The following is a 23,427-nucleotide window of genomic DNA, read 5'->3' as shown; positions in this document are numbered from 1 at the left end:
TCACTGGAGCATTTTTCTTGAACATTTCTTGAACATTCTTGAAACTCCAGCAAGGCTGGGGCTAGGTTTTCACCATTAGTATAGTTGGAGCAAGCTGAACCCCATGGTTACGAGTATTTCAGGTTTCAAGATAGAGAGACAACCAGAAAACATTCCTATCACGAAGATTATCCATACAGAGACCTTTCCACAAAACGAGACAATACCAATCCCAACAGACCTGGAGATGACCTGGTCCAGTGTTTACTAGATATTATTAGGTGTTCTGCAAAAGCAGAGGTCTCATAATTAATTGTGTTAGGGAAATGCTAGGTTAAACAAGGTTAAACAGGCTCATTTACTTCATGACCTCTCAGAGCCTTTGATATGGTGCCATAAATTGTGGTTCTCCAAAAGAGAATATTATATTCACTGTTTCCCAAACATATTTGATCACAGAATACAAACAGGAATATAGTAAGACTGATCTATGGGAATCACTTTGGGAAATGCTGGTGCAGGCCCTTTATTTTACAGATAAATCAACTGAGGACCTGCTAGTTGAGGGCACTTGTCTGAAGTCACCTATTAGGGGCACCTGGGTGGCTCAGCAGTTGAGCATCCGTCTTTGGCTCAGGGCATAATCCCAGGATCTTGGGATCAAGTCCCACATCAGGCTCCCCACAGGGAGCCTGCTTCTCCATCTGCCTGTGTCTCTCATGAATAAAGAAATAAAATCTTTAAAGAAAAACAATAAAGTCACGTATTAGCCAGATCCTTCAGGAAGCAGAATTATCAAAAGAGTTCAAAATAAAAATCAAAAAGTAATTCACTGAATATGGGCAGAATTAGGGAAACCAACAGGTGTGGCGCAACACCCAGGACCAAACAGGAGCAAGAAGCCATTGCCACCCAACCCTGAAGGGAAAGGGAAGGAATTGGACTATTGGAACTCAGCTAAGAGCTGGAGCCACAGCAGAAGGGCCGCCAGTCAAAACTGCCATGTGGCAGGGATGAGGGGGATAAATGCATGCCCTCAACCTCCATATCCTCCCATCCTCACATTGGCCAAACCCGGCTGGAAGCCAGAAGGCCAAGAGCCTAGATGCCATCTGTAGAAGTCAGCCTTCCAGCATAGAACCAAGCAGAGAAAAGCCAATGATGTATCCGTGTGGCACATGAGGAATGACCAGCACAATCACACAGCTAGGTTTTCTATTTTTTTCATTTTTAAAAATGTTTACCTCACGTGTTTCATAAACTTATTTGAGTTTGCTTCATACAAATTTTTTTAAAGATTTAACTTACTTATTCATGAGAGACAGAGTGAGAGAGGCAGAGACATAGGCAGAGGGAGAAGCAGGCTCCCTGCAGGGAGCCTCATACAAGACTTGATCCCAGGATCCTGGGATTGTGACCTGAGCTGAAAGCGGATAGATGCTCAATGGCTGAGCCACTCAGGCGTCCCTGCTTCATACAGTTTAATGCAAGATGATATGTCAATTATATATCAATAGAAATGGGCAAAACTCAATGCCATGTAAAACAGAACCAAGATAAAACTGAAAATATAAAGCAGTGGTTCTCAAACTGTAGCCTGGGGACCTCTGGGGGTCCCCTAAGGCCTTTTTAGTTCTTCAAGGCCCAGTTATAATAATGCTCTGATGCTATTTACCTTTTTATTTTCATTCTCTCACAAGTGAATGGTGAGGTTTTCCAGAGACTTCCTGATGAGTGATGATGTCATTCTTTTGACAGCTAATGGAATGTGTGCTTGTGGATTCTCATGTTCTAAAGTCACTCTGTTTTACTTTCAATTACAGTAGATGATAAACATTACCCAAAATCTCCTTGAGGTTTTCAGTAACTTTGGATAAAAGGGGTCCTGAGAATGAAATGTCAGAGTACTGCCAATGTGGAGGTAGTGAAGGGACCAGATGTGCCCAGGTACTTGAAAGGAACTATTCTTCATGTTAACCACCAAATCTGCTCTCAAGTCCTCTGGCAGCAAAGCCTGTAGGAAACAAGGGTTACATATAATTCATCGCTAGAGCCAGGATGTGACTTAGGTACATTTTCTAGCAACAAAGTGCAAGAAGATTTTGAATGTAGGCCACGTACAAAGATCTATCTACGTAAATAGTGATATGAAGGATACCAGATAATAAAAACAACAAAAATATTTTTATTACAAGGGTGGTGTATTAGTTCTCTATTACTGCATAACAAATTACCTCACTATTAGGAGGCTAGAACAACACCCACTTATTATTTCATACCTTCTGTGAGTCAAGAATCTGGGCATAACCTAACTGGGTTTTCTGCTCGGGGCCTCACAAGGCTGAAATCAGTGTTGGCTGGGCTGTATTCTCATCTGGAGGCTCAATTAGGAAAGGACGTGCTCCCTTGAATTGTTGTTGTTGGCAGAATTTATTTCCTTGTGGCTGTAGAATTCATGGCAGCTTGCCCCTTGAAAGCAAGCAATGGAGAGATGCTACTTTAAGTCTCTAACTTGAGGGAAGGCCCAGAGACTTTTTAAAAGGGCTTGCTTAATTAGGCCAGGCCCACACAGGATAAATTTCCTTTTGTTTAACTTGTGAAGTCAACTGATAAAACTGCATGTTAACTATACTGGAATTAAAATGAAAAAATTAAAACAAAAATAGAATAAAAAAAATAAAGTCAACTGATTAACAAGCTTAATTATATCTGTAAAATCCCTTCACCTTTGCCATATAAAATAATCACAGGAGTGGTATCCCACACTTTTGCCATATTCTATTGGTAAATGCAGATCACAAGTTCCACCTACACTCACGGTGAGGGAGTTAAGGTCATGACTCATGAGCAGTCACCCTGTGGTGTGTCTGCCATGGGTGGGAACAGATTCAACCATAATTAGAAGCATTTTAAAACACATACCAAGGAGTTAGTACAAGGGCACAATGGAACCCCTGAGCAAAGACCTTGGAAAGAGTATCTTTTCCAGCAAGAGTCTACATATGTGAACAGACTTTGAAGCAAAACACTGGGATGAAAATTCAAACTTACTTCCTCGGGCAAATGAAATAGTAACAAGAAGATGATGTAAAAGATGATGACTCAGAATCAAAATAAATCTGCACTAGTATCCTACAATTCTGCTACTCTAGTCTAATCATCATTGGCTAATACAAACCATACCATGAAAGCTAACCAGAATCAAAGATCATTATCCGGAAGGGCAAGCGGATGTATATGTGTTTTTTAATCCCTAATATACATCTTCAAATTTTTTAGACCATATTTTGGTATTTTCCAAAACTCTCTTCCTGAAAACTGTTGAAAGAAAAGCCAACAGGATATGGAATAGCCTACAGCTGGAATGGACAATTTAAGGGATTTTCTAGAAATAGACTAGCCTGTGATTTGAAGGTGATAAAGATAGTTGGATGAGGCCACTATTGGATGAGGCCCTGATACAGGAACAAAACCTGTAGAATTAATCAGGGGAGCTAGTCCATCAAGAAGGGGGAAGATCACCATTTGTGAAGATGTAATTGGTAGAGAGGCTCACCATGCTTTCCTCAAAAATTCTGACTGAAGCAGATGAAGAGGAGAACCCTCCCAAAGGGTCAAAATCCTAATCCTAGTTGTCTTTGTTACTTACCAGGGCCCTCTGAGATGTGAGGCTGGACTGTCCCTCAGATGGGGAAAAAGAGAGGAGAGAGAGTGGAGGGGAGGGTGTCCCCTCACTAGGGACCCCTTGGAAGGAAGGCAGAGAGCCTCAAAGGCAGACTTGACCCATTTTAAATGTTACCCACAGTGGCTAGTCATTTTTGTTCTAAATAATTTGCTGATGGCAAAGTGGATATTTTCCCAACAATGTTCAGGAAATAGAAAACATAAAATTCCATCTGATTTTCACTATATCCTATAATTTAAGTCAGTCTGGATGCATTTGTATTCTTCTATTTCCCCTTCACTTTTTCTGGTATGGCTTAAATGTAATCAAGTAAAACCAATTGCTTAAGTATAATCAAGTAAAACCAATACCAAATATTAACAGAACCATTTTTAAGAAACTCAGTTATAAGATGGACCCTGGCAAAGATTTTAAAGCCTGAAATAAAATTTATTAATGACAATAATCATTATTTAGAATTTGAATTCACAGGCACATTACCATGATACCTTGAAAGGAATTTACATTAGTTGATTGGCTATTTTTAACATAAACAAATGTAAAAAATGCAATGATAAGTAGGAATATGGTACAATTTTGTAAAAGAATAAATCAAAACTTAAGAATACAACAAAACAAAAGAATAAGTACGATGATGTTTTCCTGGCATTTCTATAGAGAGTGGAAGATAATCTGTTAATCTGCTTCTCTCTCAGTCCCACATACTTTTATTTGCCTCCATGTCTATCAAAAATTTCTAAAAACTACTCTAAGATTGGTTATCTTAATGATTTTTGCCCTCTCTCGATTTAAATGTGTTTTTTCAAAACAGCAGCTATGGGGCTCAAGGCAGGTGAATTAGTTATAATAAGGCAGCTCCAGTAATTAAATTATTGTGCTGCCACCCCTAGAGCTGTAATTTGAAAGGATGAAAGCTTAATTTTTCCATCAACAAAGTCAGTTTCATCCAAGCTGTTCTTCAGAGTGCCATATGCATTTAAAAATTACATGTTTAAATTAATCAGAAGAAAATGGAATTTAAACCCCTCATCACAATAACATGGATGGATTGTAAATTTATGGAGCATTTTCACTATAGAAAACGAAGTCCATTGAAAACGTATCTAGAAGTCATCAGGCAAACAGAGCAGCACAGATATAAAATACCCACTGTGTGAGCGTAAAGCCGAAAAGTCTCTGATAAATTAGAGGAAAGAGCAGCTGAACCGTCCTCACCGTGGCTTATCTGTTCAACCTACCAAGGAAAGAAAGTTAGCATTAATTGGTACCCTCAACGCTCTCTCAAAGGAATAGGCACTTAGAGCAATTAAGTCAGATGTGGAAAAACAGCTCTGCATTGAGAGCTGACAGCAGGACTCGGGCACAATATACATAATGAGTGGCTGAGGATTTTAATGGATGGAGGCTTGGAGACTAATGGACAATTAATGTAAAACAGATGACTTCCCTCGGAGATGACAGTCTTTTGAAAGGCGCTTCACCTGCTGCTCAAACAAATGCTGCTAAAATGAAATGATAAAAGGAACATGGTCTTATTTAGCTGGGCTACAGTGAGTCTGTGTGTCCCTGCTTTGTCCTTGAATATTCTCAAAAACCAGGTCAGGAACGGACCAGTTCCTGCAGCTGGTGATGCAAGGCCCCTCCCTGGGTCTCCCTACCCTGTCCTGGGTGGCCAGAGATTGCAGGGCTCTGTTTTCCACAGAACTTCCCCGGGGGGTGGGGGTGAGGGAGTGGGGGGGGGGCGGTGGAGAGAGAGGGCACAAAATAGTGTTAACAGCCTGACTTTGACAATAAACCTCCCCAACATGAGAATTGCAGTAAATGCATACTGAAGCATCTCTTAGAAATTTTAAAACACAGTTTCCTCTCGGCTAAGCCATTTTAGTCTGTGCTCACTAAAGTCAGAGAGCCGGAGTCCTTCCTGTTTGTGCCTTAAAACCACAGACAGCATCCCCCTGAGAAGCGGTCGCGTACCCAAAGCATATACTTAAGTCAATTGTCTGGAAAGAGAATCCATTCCCTATAGAAATAATGCTGCAATGATATTTAAATTCCCATGTGATCCCCTGCAAAGTCTATTTAACCCAGAGTGAGGCTTTCCGCACATCACCTGAGCCTTGGATCACAGGGAGAGGAAAGTGGGTGTTTTTCCCTCTTTCTTAGCGGGAAATGGGATCGAACTGAGCTATAATTTTGAGATATAAGCTAATCCTTGACAATTTTCTATCTTCTAACAGCCCTTCCCTGTGCTCACCCCTCAGGAAATCAGTGCCTTTATGTAACATAAGCCACCAGGCGTTCCACCTCGACCCCCACCCCTAAATGTATCTATTTTAGTAATCTTCCACTCCTTCTCTAATATTCCTTCCATTTTTCATAACAGTGTATCTCTCCTGGAAGTTAGAGGTGAGCAGCCCGCGCGGGCTCACTCACCTGCCTGCGGGATGGCCCGGACACTGAGAAGTCTCTGCCTGTGCGAAATAAAACAAACCGCTTCTCCTACCACCAGTATCTCTAATTGGCAGAATTTCTGCGAGAAAAGCCAAGTGAAATTTTCAGGTAGCTGAGCAATCCCATTTCTGAGTATCTAATTAAAAAGTATCTCCCTATGCAGGAGAAGCGTGCACGGGTATTTGTTAGGGCGGCGAAAGGCAGAAGCCACCTGAATGTCAACTGGAAAATGCCTCCCGTGTCGTGCACTCACAGGGCGCGGTGCGTGTCCACTAGGAAATTGGACAAAGTCACCCTTTGTTCACAGCCTGACTGGATTTCGGCCCCAGGTGTTGGGCAAGATTCGCACAGCTGTGCAGAGAAGCCCTGCCCCTTGCCTCTCCCGAGTGAGTGAACTCAGAGCTGTCGCAGCGACCCGAACTTCATTTGAAGCCTCAAATACTTCGTACATGTGGAGCGTGTTTTTACAAGTCAGAAATCCAAGCCGTGGGTGGGGAGTTTTCTCAAAGTTGGGTAGGCCAGAAATATCTGTTTTCTTCAAATCACATTACATCCGACCGTCATCCCCTACACTGCTGAACTAGCAAGAAATTCAGTTATTTGTGTCCTCTCCTCCCAGGATTTAGGTAAAAATCTGGAAGGCTTATTTGGAGTCCAGAAAATTAGTGAGTCTCACTGTGTCACGCATGGTTTGGATTGTCACTGCCCAAGGTCCATCTAAGGAGTGGGCTCTCCTGGTGCTGGGCCAAGTAGGTCTTCTTCAAGCCTCATCCTCACCTGAGCTCAATCCTGCCCCTGGGGAGGACCTGGTCCTGAGCCTCAGGAAATTCAGGATCTATAGAATTCCATGTTTTCCCTGGGTTTGGGGAATGTCCTTTCCCTCAGTTTCAAGAGCTTCTCATGTTCCCTCAACAGGCACATTTGCCCATCCCTTCCCCACACAAATATATACACACTCCCCAGCATGATCTTTTCAATAAGCTCAGGCTTCTGAAAGAAAAGGGAGGGAAGAAACCCTTCTCCAGGGAAGGAAGGTTACCTTAACACCATAGTTCTCAAATGCATGGGGTCCTAGCCTGTAGCATCTCCGTTAAAGTTAGGTTTATGGTTTGAAATGCCAATCCCTGAACTCCTCCCTGGCCTTGTTGCATTAGAAACCCTCGGAGCAGGGCCCAGCATGCTGTGTTGTGACCGCTGCTGGAGCCTTAAAGCAATTCTAGGCTCTCTGCTTAGACCCCCAACAACCACCCAGAAGCAAAAGATCTTCAAGTCCTGGTTACCTCCTTTATATGGGGGAGGAAAAGAAGAGAGGTAAAAACAAAACACCTCTCATTGTTTCCCATGCTTCTACAGCAATAAAATAACAAAATAAATACCTTAATTATCTCTCCCCTTTTATAAAGCACAATGTAAAGCCTGGATTGACAAAGAATGAAGGAAACCTGAGAACTCATCAGATCCTCACCTCTCCAACAATCTTCACCCCCACCTTCCAGGTTTAAAAATTCAGGAGGCTTTATCCTGAAAAAAAAAAAAGCATGCTGAGAAATAAAGGTCAAGTGTTCAGACTAGGCTGTTCCACATCTCCATGGAATGTAGAAACGTGTGAACACCCTCAGAATTTCAATTGGGTCTCCTTTTGCAAGGATTTTTATACTAACCAAGGTGGAAACAGTAATAAAGAATTCCGTACCCTCCCCCAATATATTATACCCGATAATGATAATTTTTATTGCATCATCTTATTTCAACTTTCTTGTAAGGCTTGATTCATGCAAAAGTGGAGAGTCATTCTCGTTCTTAAGCCCAATTAAATCACCATTTCCTGATTCATCCTCCTGCTGCCCCAGATACTTCCAACACATTTCAGACCTGAAATTTTCTGAACTGCTTCTTTTCCAAGTCATTTTAAGAACCTAGCATTAAAACATAATTACATGACTGAAAATACTTTTGAAGCCTGCTCAGTGAGACTTGTTTTAATAGTGAGGTTTCCGAATTGCATGCCTCAGAGGACGATTTCCTGAGCTGTGTATAACTCGAGAGCATCTCTCTGAGCCCATTAGTCACCTTACAAAATTACATGAACTCTTTCAGGCCTCCCGGGGTAGCAACGATTTAGCAATAAATGAATGGATTATGCTTCATACAGTCATATTTTAAAACAGCTTTTATTAACAACCAAGACTGTTATTTTTTGGCTTACAAGATTATAGTCACGGTTTTTACTATAAAATACGAGATTCACTTTTTATAGAATCAAAAAAAAAAAAAGTTAAAAGCCAAATGGAGAATTGGTCTCTACGTTTTACTTGAGGAAATCCAGGCCAGAGATCAATTCAGACCTTGCTCAAGGTCACATAGCCCGATTTCTGTGCAGCAGGAATTGGATGCATGCTTTCCTCCAACTGCCAATCCTCATTTCAGCCAATTCTTAATTTTCCACTAACCAAAAAGCCAGCCCATTACCTTCCAGCACACGACTGTCACCTAGTGGTGCTAACGGTCATTGCTGCTTATGCTTACTCCAAAACAAGGAAGGAAATAAGAATTATCTTTAAAATTTGAGAGTCTTCTTCTGTCAGGTGCTTTATTTATGTTATCTTAGTTAATAGTTTTAATACTATGAACTAGACATTTTTATCGATGAAGAAACGAGATGTGGTTGAGGAAATATACGCAAGTTCACATAGACTTGCTCCCAGTAGCAGCATCATGAACACTCTTCTCTGGGGTGAGTCCCTGTCCTGTAACTTTGACCCGCACAAGGCTGGCTTCTCTTGGCTCTCAGCAGTCCTCTCTGACCTGTACGCTTATTCCCCGGCTGCAATGATTGGCTCAGGGAGGCCAGTGAGACCCACTGACCTTTTCCTGGAGCAGGTAAGCAAGAGGCATGTGCTGTTTTCCACTCACATAGTTTCCTATTTTTTTTCATCCTAAATATCTGCTTCTCAAGAACAACCGGGAAGTCTAGATCTGAAGTAATTAGTTCTTTCATTAAAACAGGAGCGAATAGAGCTTTGGGGCTTGTGAGGGAGTCTCACCATCTGTGCAGGATTCCGGTGTCATTATGGCTTAAAGGAATATCGGGGTTTTTGTCAAACAGGACATAGTCCCTTGAGAATATCATTCATTTATTTAAGGTAAGGTCAAGACATATAAATGCCTTGGGAAAGGTAGCCCTACAAATCAATATTTTAAAAAATGTTAGTAATTTATTTTTGGATGATAGAAGAATTTAACTCTTTTTCTTATAATTATTATTTCATCTCTTAAAATTACATACCTCATTCTAAATTATATAACCTCTTTATTAAATTTCAGGTAAGAAATGTACTACATGCAATTTTTCTAAATCAGAGAACTTCTTGGGAGGTGAATTATTTACAATTTCAGTGGTAAAGTAAATAATTTGATCCCAAAAGGCAACACCATGCTTATAATTTGCTTTCCCAATGTTACTATCAACTTTTGGAGACACTTTGCTGATTAGTTTGAGGGTTGGTGGCCTGGTGATGGCTGCCCTAAGCAATGTTCAAATGCTTACCACAAAACTATCCAGTGAAGAGGTTTTGGCTGCAGCAAAGGGAAGTTTTGTCTTTTTGCTCTTTATTATTTGAGGCCACTGTATCTGTGGGAAAAATACATTTTGCAAGTAATATATGGAGTTATGAATAAACACTGCAGGTAAGTGCTACTACTTTTACTGAGTCATTTTAGTGATGTTTTGAAATTCTTTTTAAAGTTGTTGACTAGAAGGCATCTGTGTGGCTCACTTTGGCTCAGGGCATGATCTCAGGGTCATGGGATCAAGCTCTGGGTTGGGATCCTTGTTCGGTGGAGAGCCTACTTCTCCCTCCCTCTGCCCTTCCCCCACACTTGCTCTCTCTCTCTCTCTCTCTCTCAAATAAATAAATAAATCTTAAGAAAATAAAAATAATAGGGATGTCTGGGTGGCTCAGTGGCTGAGCATCTGCCTTTGGCTCAGGGAGTGATCCCAGAGTAACGGGATCCAGTCCTGTGTCGGGCTCTCCAGGGAGCCTGCTTCTCCCTCTGCCTGTGTCTCTGCCTCTCTCTGTGTGTGGCTCTTGTGAATAAATAAATTAAATACTTAAAAATAATAAAAATAATAAATAAAATTATTGACCAAGATAGCTTCCAGAGGATCCCTGGGTGGCGCAGCGGTTTAGCGCCTGCCTTTGGCCCAGGGCGCGATCCTGGCGACCCGGGATCGAATCCCACGTCAGGCTCCCGGTGCATGGAGCCTGCTTCTCCCTCTGCCTGTGTCTCTGCCTCTCTCTCTCTGTGTGACTATAATAAATAAATTAAAAAAAAAAAAAAAGATAGCTTCCGGATTGCTGCCTCCTCCCCTCTCACACCTTCCTTGATTGTCACACTCTTCTCTGAGGAGTTTCAGAAGCAACTAGAAGAGAGGTCAGGTAGGGGTCAATCTACCATCACCACCACTCACTCCCACCCTCAGCTCCTATTCGAAAAGAGCAACTTTGCTCAGAGCTCTTTTTTAATGTATTGGGATTCCTTGATTTTCTTTCACTCATTTAACCCATTATCTCTTGAAGATCCAACTATTTTTCAGGCATGATGTTAAGGTATTGTGGTATTCCCTGGACAAGAAAGTCAAACTGTCCTACCTTTATGTTCTAGTGGGGAACAGACTATACACAAATACACAAGAGACTAGACAATACCAGTGGAATAGAGTATTGTAAAGGGCCACTGAAGGGTCAGGCATCATTAGAAAAGATGCTGAGGAAATGCCTTACTTAGAAAGTGATATTTGAGTGATGTATTTGAGCCATTAGAAGGTTGTAAACAGGTTTGATACTATCCAGTTTTTTATAAATTGTTTTGGTGTGTTTGGTGAAAGGAGGCAGGAGAGAATAACAAGAGGGCCAGTGCGAGGCAACTGGGATCATCCCAGCAAGCAACCATTTGGCTAGGATTAAAATAACAGGACACTTACCATTAAGATAGCAGAGAGAAATAGACACACTGGGCATATTTTGGAGCCTGACAGAACTTGCTGTTGGTTTGCATATGATAGACGAAGTAAAGAAAGAAATCAAAGATGACTCCTAGGTTTTTTGATTTTGAGCAGTTGGATGAAAGGTGATGCCTTTTTACTAAGGTAGGAAAGACAGAGAAGAGAAATCAGTGTGACTTGAAAATGTAAAAATAAGTTTTGTTTTGGATAGTTCTGATTTAAAATGCCTCTTAAATACTCAAGCTGCGATGCAAAGTAAGGAGTTTAATGTGGAGTCAGAAACTCAGAGGAGGCCCTAGAGATCTAATTTTGAAAGTCAAAGATGTAAAGCACTGGGGTGAAAGAAAGTGCCAGGAAGTGACCCAAGACCATGTTCTAAGCACTAAACAATTAAGTTTGAGCAGAAGGGGAAAAAGCAAGATAGAAAACCTGGAAAAGGGAATTGATTTTGCTGCAAAACAAACTTCCACATTCCCCGAAAGATGAAAGAAATCTGAAACAAATCAATGGATATTCCCAGGATTAAGCCTCAAGAGTCCTTCAAAATTCCTTTGGGGAGAAGCTGGAAATCTTGACCAGTGATTCAGGAAAATTCAATGAATTCTGCTGCCTTAAAAAAGCCCCAAAATACCATAATTGGTAATTTAGGGAGAACAATCCCATTCCCTAAATGCTCTATTCCAGGGGGACAATGCCCTAATCTTGGGTGCCACAGTTATGATTTTATTGTGGGTTTTTAAAGATTTTATTTATTTATTTGAGAGAGAGAGCACAAGTGGAAGGGGAGAGGCAGAGGGAGAGGGAGAAACAGACCCTTATCTGAACCCTGCCATGAGAGGGAGCCTGATGTGGGCTGGGCTGATCCCAAGACCCAGAGATCATGTCCTGAGCAGAAGGCAGACTTAACTGGCTGAGCCACCCAGGATCCCCACAGCTCTACTGTCTATATTCACAAGATTATTGTTCCCCAAAGTGCCCCATATCTGGGTGGCTAGATCAGAAGGTGCCAGTTTCAACTACTCTTCCAAATCTACTCCTCTTCCATGCCAAACTAGGATTTCTATATTGAGCACAGATTACCCATCCAGAAGAGGCTACAGTGACTTCCCCTTCAAGGAGTCCTCTCAAATTTCCTGGCAGATAAGCTCAGTTAGAACCAGTGAGTTCTAAGATAAAGTTTAATAATGTTGAATCACAATGGGGAAAGAATGGACTTTTCCACTCTTTTGTTCCCAGGAAGTTCTTTGGACCAAAGAAATTTACAAATATGCAAAACTTCCCCAGACATTAGATTGCATCCTAAGAGGTATTGGAAAGGGCAGACTTGGTCAAGCCACACAGGATCTTATTGCACCCTTTCCTTTTGTCAGGGGGAACCTTCTTTCTTAGTACAGTTGATCCTCAATATTCACAGATTTTGATTTGTGAATTGCATACTCAATAAAATTTACTTGTAACCCTAAAATCAGCATTCCTGGGAATTTCATTAGCCTTCATGGATATGCATAGAGCAGTAAAAAAAAATTGAGTTGGCCTATGCACACATTTCCTGCCGAGGCCAAGCAGAATGACACTCTGCCTTCTTGTTTCAGCTCTTTTATTATAAGGAAATATCCTTTGTACGGTATGTTAGTGCCATATTTTTCACATTTTTGTGTATTTCTTGGTGATTTCCCTTTTTGTTGCTGGTTTAAATGCCCCCCAGCAATAGTGCTAAAATTCTGTGTAGTGTACCTAAGCACAAGAAGCCTGTGCTGTGTCTTACAGAGAAAATAGGCATGTTAGATAAGCTTCATTCAGGCACAAGTTAAAGTGCTTTGGCCACGAGTTGAATGTTAATGAATCAACAGTATATATTAAATATGTTGTTTTAAATAGAAACACATAAAAGAAGGATATGTTTCGATCAGTTAACAAGAACGTTGTACCTCAGAGGCTCTTAGGAACCTAATCCTGAATTTGCCATTGAAGCAATGTTTCAGTATTCACTAATTCAGTGTTTGTGGTGACTTTTTGTAGTGACTTGATAGAACACAAGTAGCATGAATCATGAGAATCAACTGTATTTACATTATCAAAGGGACAACAGTCAAGTGATTTTCCTAAGGAAGACACCTACCTCCAGGTGACCAAGGTGTCCATCTAATACAAGCCAAAAAGTGCCTGGCAATCTTTAAATGGCAGATGCTCTTCCTTTTAAAAAGGTAAAATCAAAACAACAACAACAACATACAAAAATCAAACAAAATAAACATTTAAAGCATTGTTTAACCAGTACCCCACCCACACAGCTCCCTCAAATATATACAAATATGTATGCATGTATATATGTGTGTATATGTATGTGTATATATATATAACCAAATATATATGTGTATATATGTATACACACACATATGAGGGGGGTGAAAAAGACTAAACACCAATTCTAGAGTAAAGTTGATATTAATGAAAGCATTTGGAGTAAGATGATATAAAGTTTAGTGAAATACGCTCAAACAAGAAAATTGCACAGATACAGTTATTTTGATACTATATGTATTAGGAGTTAGAATAGGGGCACCTGGGTGGCTCATTCAGTTATGCATCTGGCATTGGCTCACGTCATGGAACCAGGGTCCTGGGAGTGAGCCCCCCATAGGGCTCCCTGCTCAGCAGAGAGTCTGCCTCTCCCTCTCCATCTGCCCCTCCTCTGCTCATGCTCTCTCTTGGTCTCTCTCTCAAATAAATAAAATCTTTTTGTTAAAAAGGTATTAGAATTGAACAGCACTCAGATATTAATATATTACTTCACTCTTACCGCACACAATTATGTGAAATACTTTTCTCAGAATGAGATAAAGAAAAGTTCACATTTTCCGTTTCTTCTTTGGAGTATCAGTAGGGGATTTTTAAATAATGGTACAAACACACAATAAATTATTATATAACTATTCACAGCCATATTTTAGAATACTTAATATGGGACAATACTGATCTGTGAATCTACAGAATTGTGCACATAGCATGATTACAAGTTTTTAAAAATTATGGAAATGCTACAAATACAATGAGAAAACAATATTACAATATTTGAAGTTGTAAACTTCAACTATGATATTAAAGGTAGCTTTATTTTCTTTGTACTGTTCTGTATTTTCTACATTTTCTATAATAAGGATATTACCTTATATAATAAAAACTTATTAATTATGATTTCTATACTTTACCACAGCTTTTATTGTTCAAACCAAAATAATATTCACTTTTGTTTTTATATTAAAAAAGCTACATTTTTATCCCTTAACATCTCAAATAATTAACATTTTTTTAAGCTTTCCAAAATGTGAATGAAATGCAACAAGTTCTGGTCAGGTCTCCCTTCTTCCAATAATAAATGGCAACGTGAACAAGCCTGTGCAGATAATACAAAAGCTCTTTCAGGTTTGGAAATGCGATGCAATTTTCACGCAGAAAATATATCTTTCCAATGCTGAATGCCAAATAAGCCCGTCTTCCTGGTGTACCTTCCATCCAGCAGGCAGAAGGAAGAGGCTATCAAGTTTCTAAGTGACAGGGGAACTCTGGGAATAACTTGCAAAATAGATAACCTTTTTAGCGTATATCATAAATCATGCTATAAATTGAAAGAAATGAAAAATTAGCAAATATCTTTAGAGAAAATGGTCTTAGACCCAGTGGCATGAAGATAGATACAGGTACCCAGTTACATAACATCTCAGTACCTAGAGCACACCCAGCAGCAAACTGCCTTCAGCAGTTGAATGACTGATGTAAATAGGCTAAACGGTGTTATTTTTATTGGTGCATGTTTTGGATCTGTTTGGAACTCACAATCAAGCCTTATGTAGAGCATTAAACAGAACTGGTTGTGAATATTAGGCTCTTATTTTTATAGTAATCATTAAATCTATTAATTTGTAATGGATATTTGGTATTCATCTCTTAAACTATATATTTTAAGATGCTCTAGGTTCATTCTGAATTTTTTAAAATAAGTATGGGTTAGTTTTCTCTTGCTCTTCATTTATTAAAAAAAACAATTCCTCTAAGAGTTGTAAATTCATCAATTCTTGGCCATGGACTTTTATTTTCCTTCTGCTTTACTCTCTGTTTTTGTTTTCTCTCTCTCTCTCTCTCTCTCTCTCTCTCTCTCTCTCTCGTATTTTTTTTTTATTGGAGTCCGATTTGCCAACATATAGTATAACACCCAGTGCTCATCCTGTCAAGTGCCCCCTTCAGTAGAGTATAACTCAGCCATTAGAAACAACCACCATTTGTTTTTGTTTTCTTTGATGGTCTCCTTGTGTCATGCTGGTTTTCCCCCTCAGGGCTGGTTAAGGCTGAGGGACATCCCTGAGAAAACTCTGACTCACCAAGCCTCTCCTACTCTGCAGAGTTACAAAAGGCATATGACTGGCTACCTGACTATGAGGACAGATGTAATGTGAAACTTTGAGGAGCTACTTGGCAGTACCAGCAGCAACTTGAACTGAGATCATAAGGCCAGAGAACATAGAAACATCATGCAGCTTCAGGCTGTGACCAGAGAGACCTAGCCGTAACATGGCTCTTTCTGTCTTCCACAGTCCAAGGCTTTATCTAAGATCCAGAATCAAGGGTAAAAGAATAGGTATCACTGAACTGGATCAATTCTTTCCCCCTCCTATTCATTTTCTAGCTCTTTTGGAAAAGGTGATTCTCTTCCAGAGCTCTCTTTCATGAGTGTATAGCCATAGCAATAAGTCTCCCGGTAGGAAGTAGGCTGACCTTGTGGGATATATTGGTTGGGTGATAAACACCAGCCTGTGTCCCGATTTCTAGGGTGCTAGATGGAGGAGAGGAGACCCATGCATTCATTAACAAGCCTAATTCCTCCTTGTATCCAGCCTATGGCTACCAGTCTGGAGTAATTTTCCTGGACAACTGAGAATAGTAGTACTTAAAATCTCAGCTTGGCAGAAGACAACTGCTCAGTAAGGCACTATATGTGCTAAATGTTCAGCTTCACTTGGAAAAAACTTTCATAAACTTATATAAATATCCATGTGGACCTAAGTTTCTTCAAAGTTAAAGACTGACGTCTAAAGTTTTTTTCCTTTTCATTATATTTTTTAACTTTCTGGTATTTGTTCCTGACATGTAACTATGAGTTTTTAGGGTTACCCTAAAAAAATCTGTTTAGATTTCAAATACTAGCACAATAATGCCACTTGCTTTATTAAGTCTTGGGCATTTTAACCTCACAGCAAAAAGTGGTGGAGAACCATCAGGTTTACCACAATGACATGCAGTCTCTGCTGAGGTGACAAGTATGCCTTTTTATACTTGAAGAGTCCTCTACTATGCAGGTTTTAGGAACAGTGGAAAGTGAAAAGTCATGGTAACCATTTTGAAGGAATGAAGTAATATAGTTTAAAAGATGGCCTAAGGAAAGAAATATATTTTAAAATGTGGGGTTACTGCAGGGCTTTGCTGAATGCCAGGAGTTTTGGAACCAGCAAACCATTTTTAGTTCTGTGTAAGACATGCTCTGGGAACAACACAGACATTTTGTCGGGAAGCTACAGGACAGTTTGATTAACTTTCTTTTCTAGGACAAAAGGCTACCATTTAACACAAAATCCTCAGGAGCCTCCTCAAAATTGAATGATTCTGGTGGTGATATTTATTCCATTTGAATTCCATTTGAGTTTATTGATTCCTTCATCTGGGAAATAAACAATCAAGAAGAAACAGGGGGTGGTTGTAAAGGCAGTAACCCAGGTCTTCCAGGTCCTTGCTATAAATCATAGGAAGGGATATGGTCTAAATTGCTCCCATTTGTAAATGCTTCTAGACTGTTTCTTATGTGAAAAATTATTTATCTTCTAACTCCTTTCTCTGTCTTTCATTAAGCTACGACAGCCTAGTGGGTAGCAATAAAGAAAATTGTACTAAACAATTGGAAAAAATTTTCCAGGGAGACTAGCTAAATGAAAATATGTTGGGTTTTGCAATCAGTGTGAGCTGAGAATGGTGTTCTTATTATCTGCAAGGTGGTCTTTTGGACTATGCAGACTGGAATGCCAGCCCTTGCTGGGAACCCATAGCTGTAGGGAAGACAGCTGTGATTAATGATTCACAGCACCCCAGGTATATAGAACAAGAAGTTCACTTGCATTTCCGTTTACAAAACAAAATATATCTGGCAATAAATAATGCCTTCAACCTTGATTTTTTTCCCCAGACTAATCCAATTCATTAATCAAACTAAGCCATTATTCTAAACCCCAAGGCTTAATATGCTACAAAAAAGTTCCCAGTTACAGTGAGGGAAGATTGATTTGTGGTTGAGGTGGAGAAAAGGATAGTCTTTTGCTCTTTATTTCTCCAAAGTTTGCTGCTTAGAACATATATAAAATTTATAATTTAAAACTTTCAGTTTCTTGAGCTAATAACACCTGATTGTTATTCAAATAGATACTGATATGCAGAGGCCCCTACTCTGATCTAAATGCTGGTGTCGGGATCCCTGGGTGGCGCAGCGGTTTGGCGCCTGCCTTTGGCCCAGGGCGCGATCCTGGAGACCCGGGATCGAATCCCACGTCGGGCTCCCGGTGCATGGAGCCTGCTTCTCCCTCGGCCTGTGTCTCTGCCTCTCTCTCTCTCTCTCTGTGACTATCATAAATAAATAAAAGTTGAAAAAAAATATTTAAAAAAAAAAAAAAAATAAATAAATAAATAAATGCTGGTGTCCCCTCTCCCCAAATTCGTACTTAAAAACCCTAACCCTTAAGGTTATCAGGAGGTGAGACCTTTGGGTGATTAGGTCATCCTTAGGTCACGAGAGCTCTACTCTCAGGATAGGATTGGTGCCCTTATTAAAGGGGCTCCAGAGAGATCCCTCACTTCCTTCTATTATGTTAGGAAACAAAGAGAAGTCTGCATCCCAGACAAAGACTCTCACTCAACCATGCTAGTACCTGACCTGGGACTTCCAGTCCCCAGAACTCTGAGAAATAAATTTTAGTTGTTTATAAGCCACCCAGTCAATGATATTTTCTTATAATAGCCTGAACAGATTAAGACAGCCAGAGAAACTGTAGAGAAAGCCAGTGTTTCCATTTATAAGCTTGTGAAGACTGATGAGGGATGTGGGAGCCCACCTGAGAATATAACAGCCTAACATAGGGCACATGAGAACTCTCACTCTGGCTGAAGTGAAAAGGACTCTGAAATCTTCATATTTTCTTGGCTGAATCAAATGTTGTAGACTGTTGCCATCGTGTTACATATTTTTACTCTCTTCAAAATTTTAATCTCCTTCCTTTACCCTAGAAACTGTTCCTTGTGGTATAAGAAATTTGTAATAACCAGATTGTTTTAAGAATCATTAAATTTAGCAACATAGACAATCTTACGTATTTTTGTAACTCTCAGTCCAGTAATTCTACTTCTAGTAATCTGTACTAAGAAACTAAACAAACATAAAGTTAAATAAATTTGTGTGTGTAGGCATGTTCATCTCAAGATGTTTATCACAGCATTCTATATTATACAAAAAAATTAAATAAATGATAGAGAAATTTTTAAATTTTCAAATCAGTTTTTAAATAAGATTTTAAAACCTAGGTGCTAGAATTTTAAATCTTTCAAAAATTATGTTTTAGAAGCTACTTAGAAAAGCTTGGCTCTTTTAGCTGTAAAAATCCATAATGTAAAACTGTATGTTATAAAATTAACTATATGTGAATCTCAATATATTGGTAATATATTTGCAAATAGTATGTATTTTTTTAAAAATCAGAGGAATTATACTAGAGTGTTAAACTCAATTATCTCTGAGTAGTAAGATTCTGAATAATTTAAAATTTGTTCTTTTCACTATTTTGTAAGTTTTGTCTTTTATTTATTGATAATCAAAAAAGTATATAAAATAAATTAAGCCCGTGAGTACAATCATAGAATGTCAATGCTTTTTACATAATTTTCAACACTTCATGTAGTCTACTATTTACAAAACTATGTTAAGGTTTCCCTTTTTTGTTGTTCTTTTACTAAGAGAGAAGCTTAACTGTTTCCTGGCTTTCAATTTTCCTAGTGTAGTTCCAGGTTTCTTACCTGGAATGGAGTTTGAGAGTAATATATCACCATCCCTGGATTTAAATGAGACATCAAAAATAAATAAATTAATTAATTAGTTAGTTAATTAATTAATTAATTTAAAAAACCATATCACTGGAGTTAAGAAACTAAGACACATTTAAAAATGATTACATCTTAGCAAGTTAGGAATAGAGTGGAACTTCCTCAACTTGATAATAATAACCACAAAAAACCTTCAGCTAACATGATACTTAATTGCAACAATCTAGAAGCTTTGCTGCTAAGATCAAGAACAAAACAAAGTTAGGATGTAGATGGAGCTGGAGATTATTATGCTAAGTGAAATAATTCATTAACAGAAAGACAAATACCATGTGATTTCATTCATATGTGGAATTTAAGAAACAAAACAGATGAGCAAAGGGGAAAAAAAGAGAGAGAGGCAAACCAAGAAACAGACTCTTAACTATAGAGAACAAACAGGGTTACCAGAAGAGAGAAGGTGGGGGATGGGTGAAATAGGTGATGGGAATTAAGAGGAGCACTTGTTTTGATGAGCACTGGATGTTGTATAGAAGTGTTGAATCACTAAATTGTACACCTGAATCTAATATTACACTGTATGCTAATTAGAATTTAAATAAAAATTTTAAAAAAACATATAAGAGAAGGATGTCCTCTGTCACCAGTCCTTTTATTTTTTCCTGCAAATACATATATAACATCTTTATTCATCAGTCAATGGGCAGATAGGTTCTTTCCATAGTTGGGCTATTGTTGATGATGCTCCTATAAACATCGGGGTGCATGTAACCCTTTGAATTTGTATTTTTATATCCTTTCACGACTCCTTTTCAGCATTATACTGGAAGTCCTTGATAATGTAAGAAGACAAGCAAAGGAAATAAAAGATACACAGTTTGGAAAAAAGAAATGAAACTGTCTTTTTAATAAAAAGATTGCCTATGTAAAAAAAAAAAAGAATCAACAAAAAAAACACTCCTCCAACTAATAGAAAATTATAGCAGTTTGCAGGATACAAGGTTAATATACAAAAGTAAATCACTTTCCTATATACCAGTGATGAACAAATAGAATTTGAAATAAAAAACACAATGCCATTTACATTAGCACCCCCCAAAATGAAATACTTAGGTATAAATCCAAAAAAAAAAAAAAAAAAAAGCAAGATCTATAGGAGGAAAACTATAAAACTCTGATGAAAGAAATAAAAGAATTAATAGAAAGATAGTCCATTTTTCATGGACAAAAAGATTCAAATTTGTCCAGATGTCAGTTCTTCCCAATTTTGAAGTTGGGAATTCGATACACCCCTAACTGAAATCCCAGAAAATTTTTTTGTGGATATCGACAAATTGATTTTAAGGTTTATATATAGAGAGATAAGACTGAGAATAAATAACCAACACAATATTGGAGGAGAAGAACAAAGTGGAAAGACTGACACTACCCAATTCCAAAATTTACTAAAAAGCTACCATAATCAAATGTGGTATTAGCAAAAGTCTAGACAAACCTATCATGAAACACAATAGAGGGCCCAGAAATAGACCCACACAAATATTGTCAACTGGTCTTTGATAAGGAGCAAAGGCAATAGAATAGAGAAAAATAGTCTTTTCAACAAATGGTGCTGCAACAACTGTACATGCACATCTGAAAACTTGGATCTAGATACAGACTTCTAGCCTTCACAAAAATTAACTCAAAATGGGTCATAGACCTCAATGTAAAACACAGAGGTATAAAACACCTAGCATGAAACAGAAGAAAATCTAGATGACCTTGGATTTGGTGAGGATTTTTTAGTTACAACACCATGAAAGAAATAATGGATAAGGTGGACTTCACTAAAATTTCAAACTTCTACTCTGTAAAAGACACTTCTACTCTGCAAAAGAATGAGAAGACAAGCTACAGATTGGAAGTAAATATTTGCAAAATATATATTTGATAAAGAACTGTTACCTAAAAATATAAAGTTAATTCTTAAAACTTAATAAGAAAATGAACAACCCAATGTTTTAAATGGCCAACTTTTAAATGATAGCTATTACCAAGGAAGATATACAGGTGACAGATAAGCAAGGAAAAGATAGTCAACATTATGTCATTAAGGAATTGCAAATTCAAACAGCAATGAGATACCACTACACACCTATTAGAATGGCCAAAATCCAAAACACTGACAACACCAACATGTGGAACACTAGGAACTCATTCATTGGTAGGGGGAATGCAAAATGATACAGCCACTTCAGAAGACAGCTTGGTAATTTTTTACAAATGAGTTGAAAACATATTCTCACAAAAGCTTGCACACAAATGTGTATAACCACTTTTATTCATAATTGCCAAAACTTGGAAGCAACTAAGGTGTTCTTCAGTAGGTGAACTGGATAAATAAACAGCAGTTTATTTGCTAGTACTTTGCTAAGGATTTTTGCATCTGTATTCATCAAGGATATTGAACTATAGTTTTCATTTCTTTTGGTGTCTTTGTCTAACTTTGATATCAGGTAATAGTGGCCTTCTGAAATGAATTTGGAAGTGTTTCCTCATCTTCAGTTTTTTGGAAGAGCTTGAGAAGGATCTGTGTTAATACTTCTGTAAGTATATGGGGGCATCTGGGTGGTACACTCTGTTGGGCGTCCGACTCTTGGTTTCAGCTTGGGTCGTGGTCTCAGGGTTGTGGTCTCAAGCTCATGATATTGAGTCCCACATTGGGCTCTATGTTTGGCACAGAGTCTGCTTGAGACTCTCCCCATCTCCTTCTGCCCTCCTCCCAGCTCTCTCTCCAAAGTAAATAAAAATTAATCTTTTTAAAAATACTTCTCTAAATATTTGGTAAAATTTACCAGTGAAGCCATCTGGCCTAATTTTTCTTTGCTGGAAGATTTTTTGATTATCTACTCAATCTCCACACTAATTATGAATTTTGTAGGCTTCCTATTTCTTCATGATTCACTTTGGGTAGGTTATTTGTTTCTAGGAATTTATTCGTTTCCTTTTGGTTATCCAGTTTGTTGGTGTATAATTGTTCACGGTAGTCTTTTGTGATAGTTTTTATTTCTGTATCATCAGTCATGGTATCTATTCTTTCACTTCTCATTTTATTTATTTGCATATTTTTTCTCTTTTTCTTAGTATAGCTTAGCTTGCCAACTTTGTTTATTTTTAAAAGAACAACTCTTAGTTTTGTTGATTTTTCTCTACTCTCAGTTTTATGTATTTCTGCCCTAATCTTTGTTATTTCCTTCCTTCTTCCAACTTTGGCTTGGTTTGTTCTTCTTTTCCTAGCTCTTTAAAGTATAAAGTTAGCCAAGAGGAAGCCACTAAAACTGCCCTAACTACCAAAATGGTAAACTCAAAGTAATGTTGCACTACTGAAAGAGTAAAGGTAATACAGAATGTTATCATCAAACACTTCAAAGATTCCCTTGAAGAATGGTGATTTCCACAACATTTCCATTGAATTCATTTATTTTGCCTGTGCAGAATGCAGATGGAATTCAGGAAATGGTAGCACATTATTGTAATCAGGTGGTGACTCCAATTGCAGCTGGATTCTAAGGTATATTTTGTTATTGGAAAAAAGCAATATATATCTTGGCTCATGGTATACAGTCATTGAACTAGTTACCGCATCTTTTAAAAAATCTGTAACTGTTAGTAAATATCAGGGACTCTGCTTTTGGATGGCAGGGCCAATAGCACAACTTCAAAGTCCTACCTCAGAGCCATGCCAAGTCTCTAATGCTGTGCCATAATCTACTCCTTGGGAACCTCAGTCACTTCATAACACATATTATCACATAGTTTCATTACACTGGTATCATGAACCAGTTGGTGAGCAGGAAATAACAACTACCCTAAAAAAAACTGTTAATACACATACATGTCAAAGAGTATAAAATAAATCCCTAAAAATATAGGGGCCTGCCACCTCTGTGAAATCTCTAGAGATCCCCTGGTTTAGGACATGTTGACATGTCTTTTCCAAAGTGAAGGAAAATTGCTGCATCTGGACCTCCTAATAAAGTGACACAATGTCTAGTGGGTCTCTTCAGGTTTTAGAAATAAAATATACAGCATTTGGGTGTACAACTATAATCCAATTAACCTAAAAACTAGAAAATTTTAGTGCAGTTGAAAAAGGAAAGCTTCTGCTAAAGATCTAAATTTCTATGGAAGCTTC

General features: G+C 38.5%; 1 long non-coding RNA gene across 5 annotated transcripts in view; it reads right to left on the bottom strand.

The window, feature by feature from the left end:
- Nucleotides 1-1,528: 1,528 nt before the first annotated feature.
- LOC140636729 (uncharacterized) overlaps nucleotides 1,529-23,427 on the bottom strand; it is a 53,072-nt gene continuing 31,173 nt past the window's right edge. For 4 of the 5 annotated variants that reach the window (XR_012033940.1, XR_012033942.1, XR_012033938.1 and 1 more), the window contains 6 exons: nucleotides 19,224-19,258; nucleotides 13,240-13,313; nucleotides 9,663-9,746; nucleotides 7,581-7,636; nucleotides 4,815-4,898; nucleotides 1,531-1,993 (listed from right to left, as the gene is read on the bottom strand). This is a non-coding gene — a long non-coding RNA (uncharacterized lncRNA). Of the gene's footprint in view, nucleotides 1,994-4,814; nucleotides 4,899-7,580; nucleotides 7,637-9,662; nucleotides 9,747-13,239; nucleotides 13,314-19,223; nucleotides 19,259-23,427 lie in introns of all 5 variants that reach the window. The other variant, XR_012033939.1, reaches the window with a different exon arrangement.

This window comes from Canis lupus, chromosome 7 (assembly GCF_048164855.1).
Source record: "Canis lupus baileyi chromosome 7, mCanLup2.hap1, whole genome shotgun sequence".
Classification (NCBI taxonomy): domain Eukaryota; kingdom Metazoa; phylum Chordata; class Mammalia; order Carnivora; family Canidae; genus Canis; species Canis lupus.
Note: the sequence above shows the minus strand (reverse complement) of the source record. Positions and strands in the feature narration are given on the sequence as shown.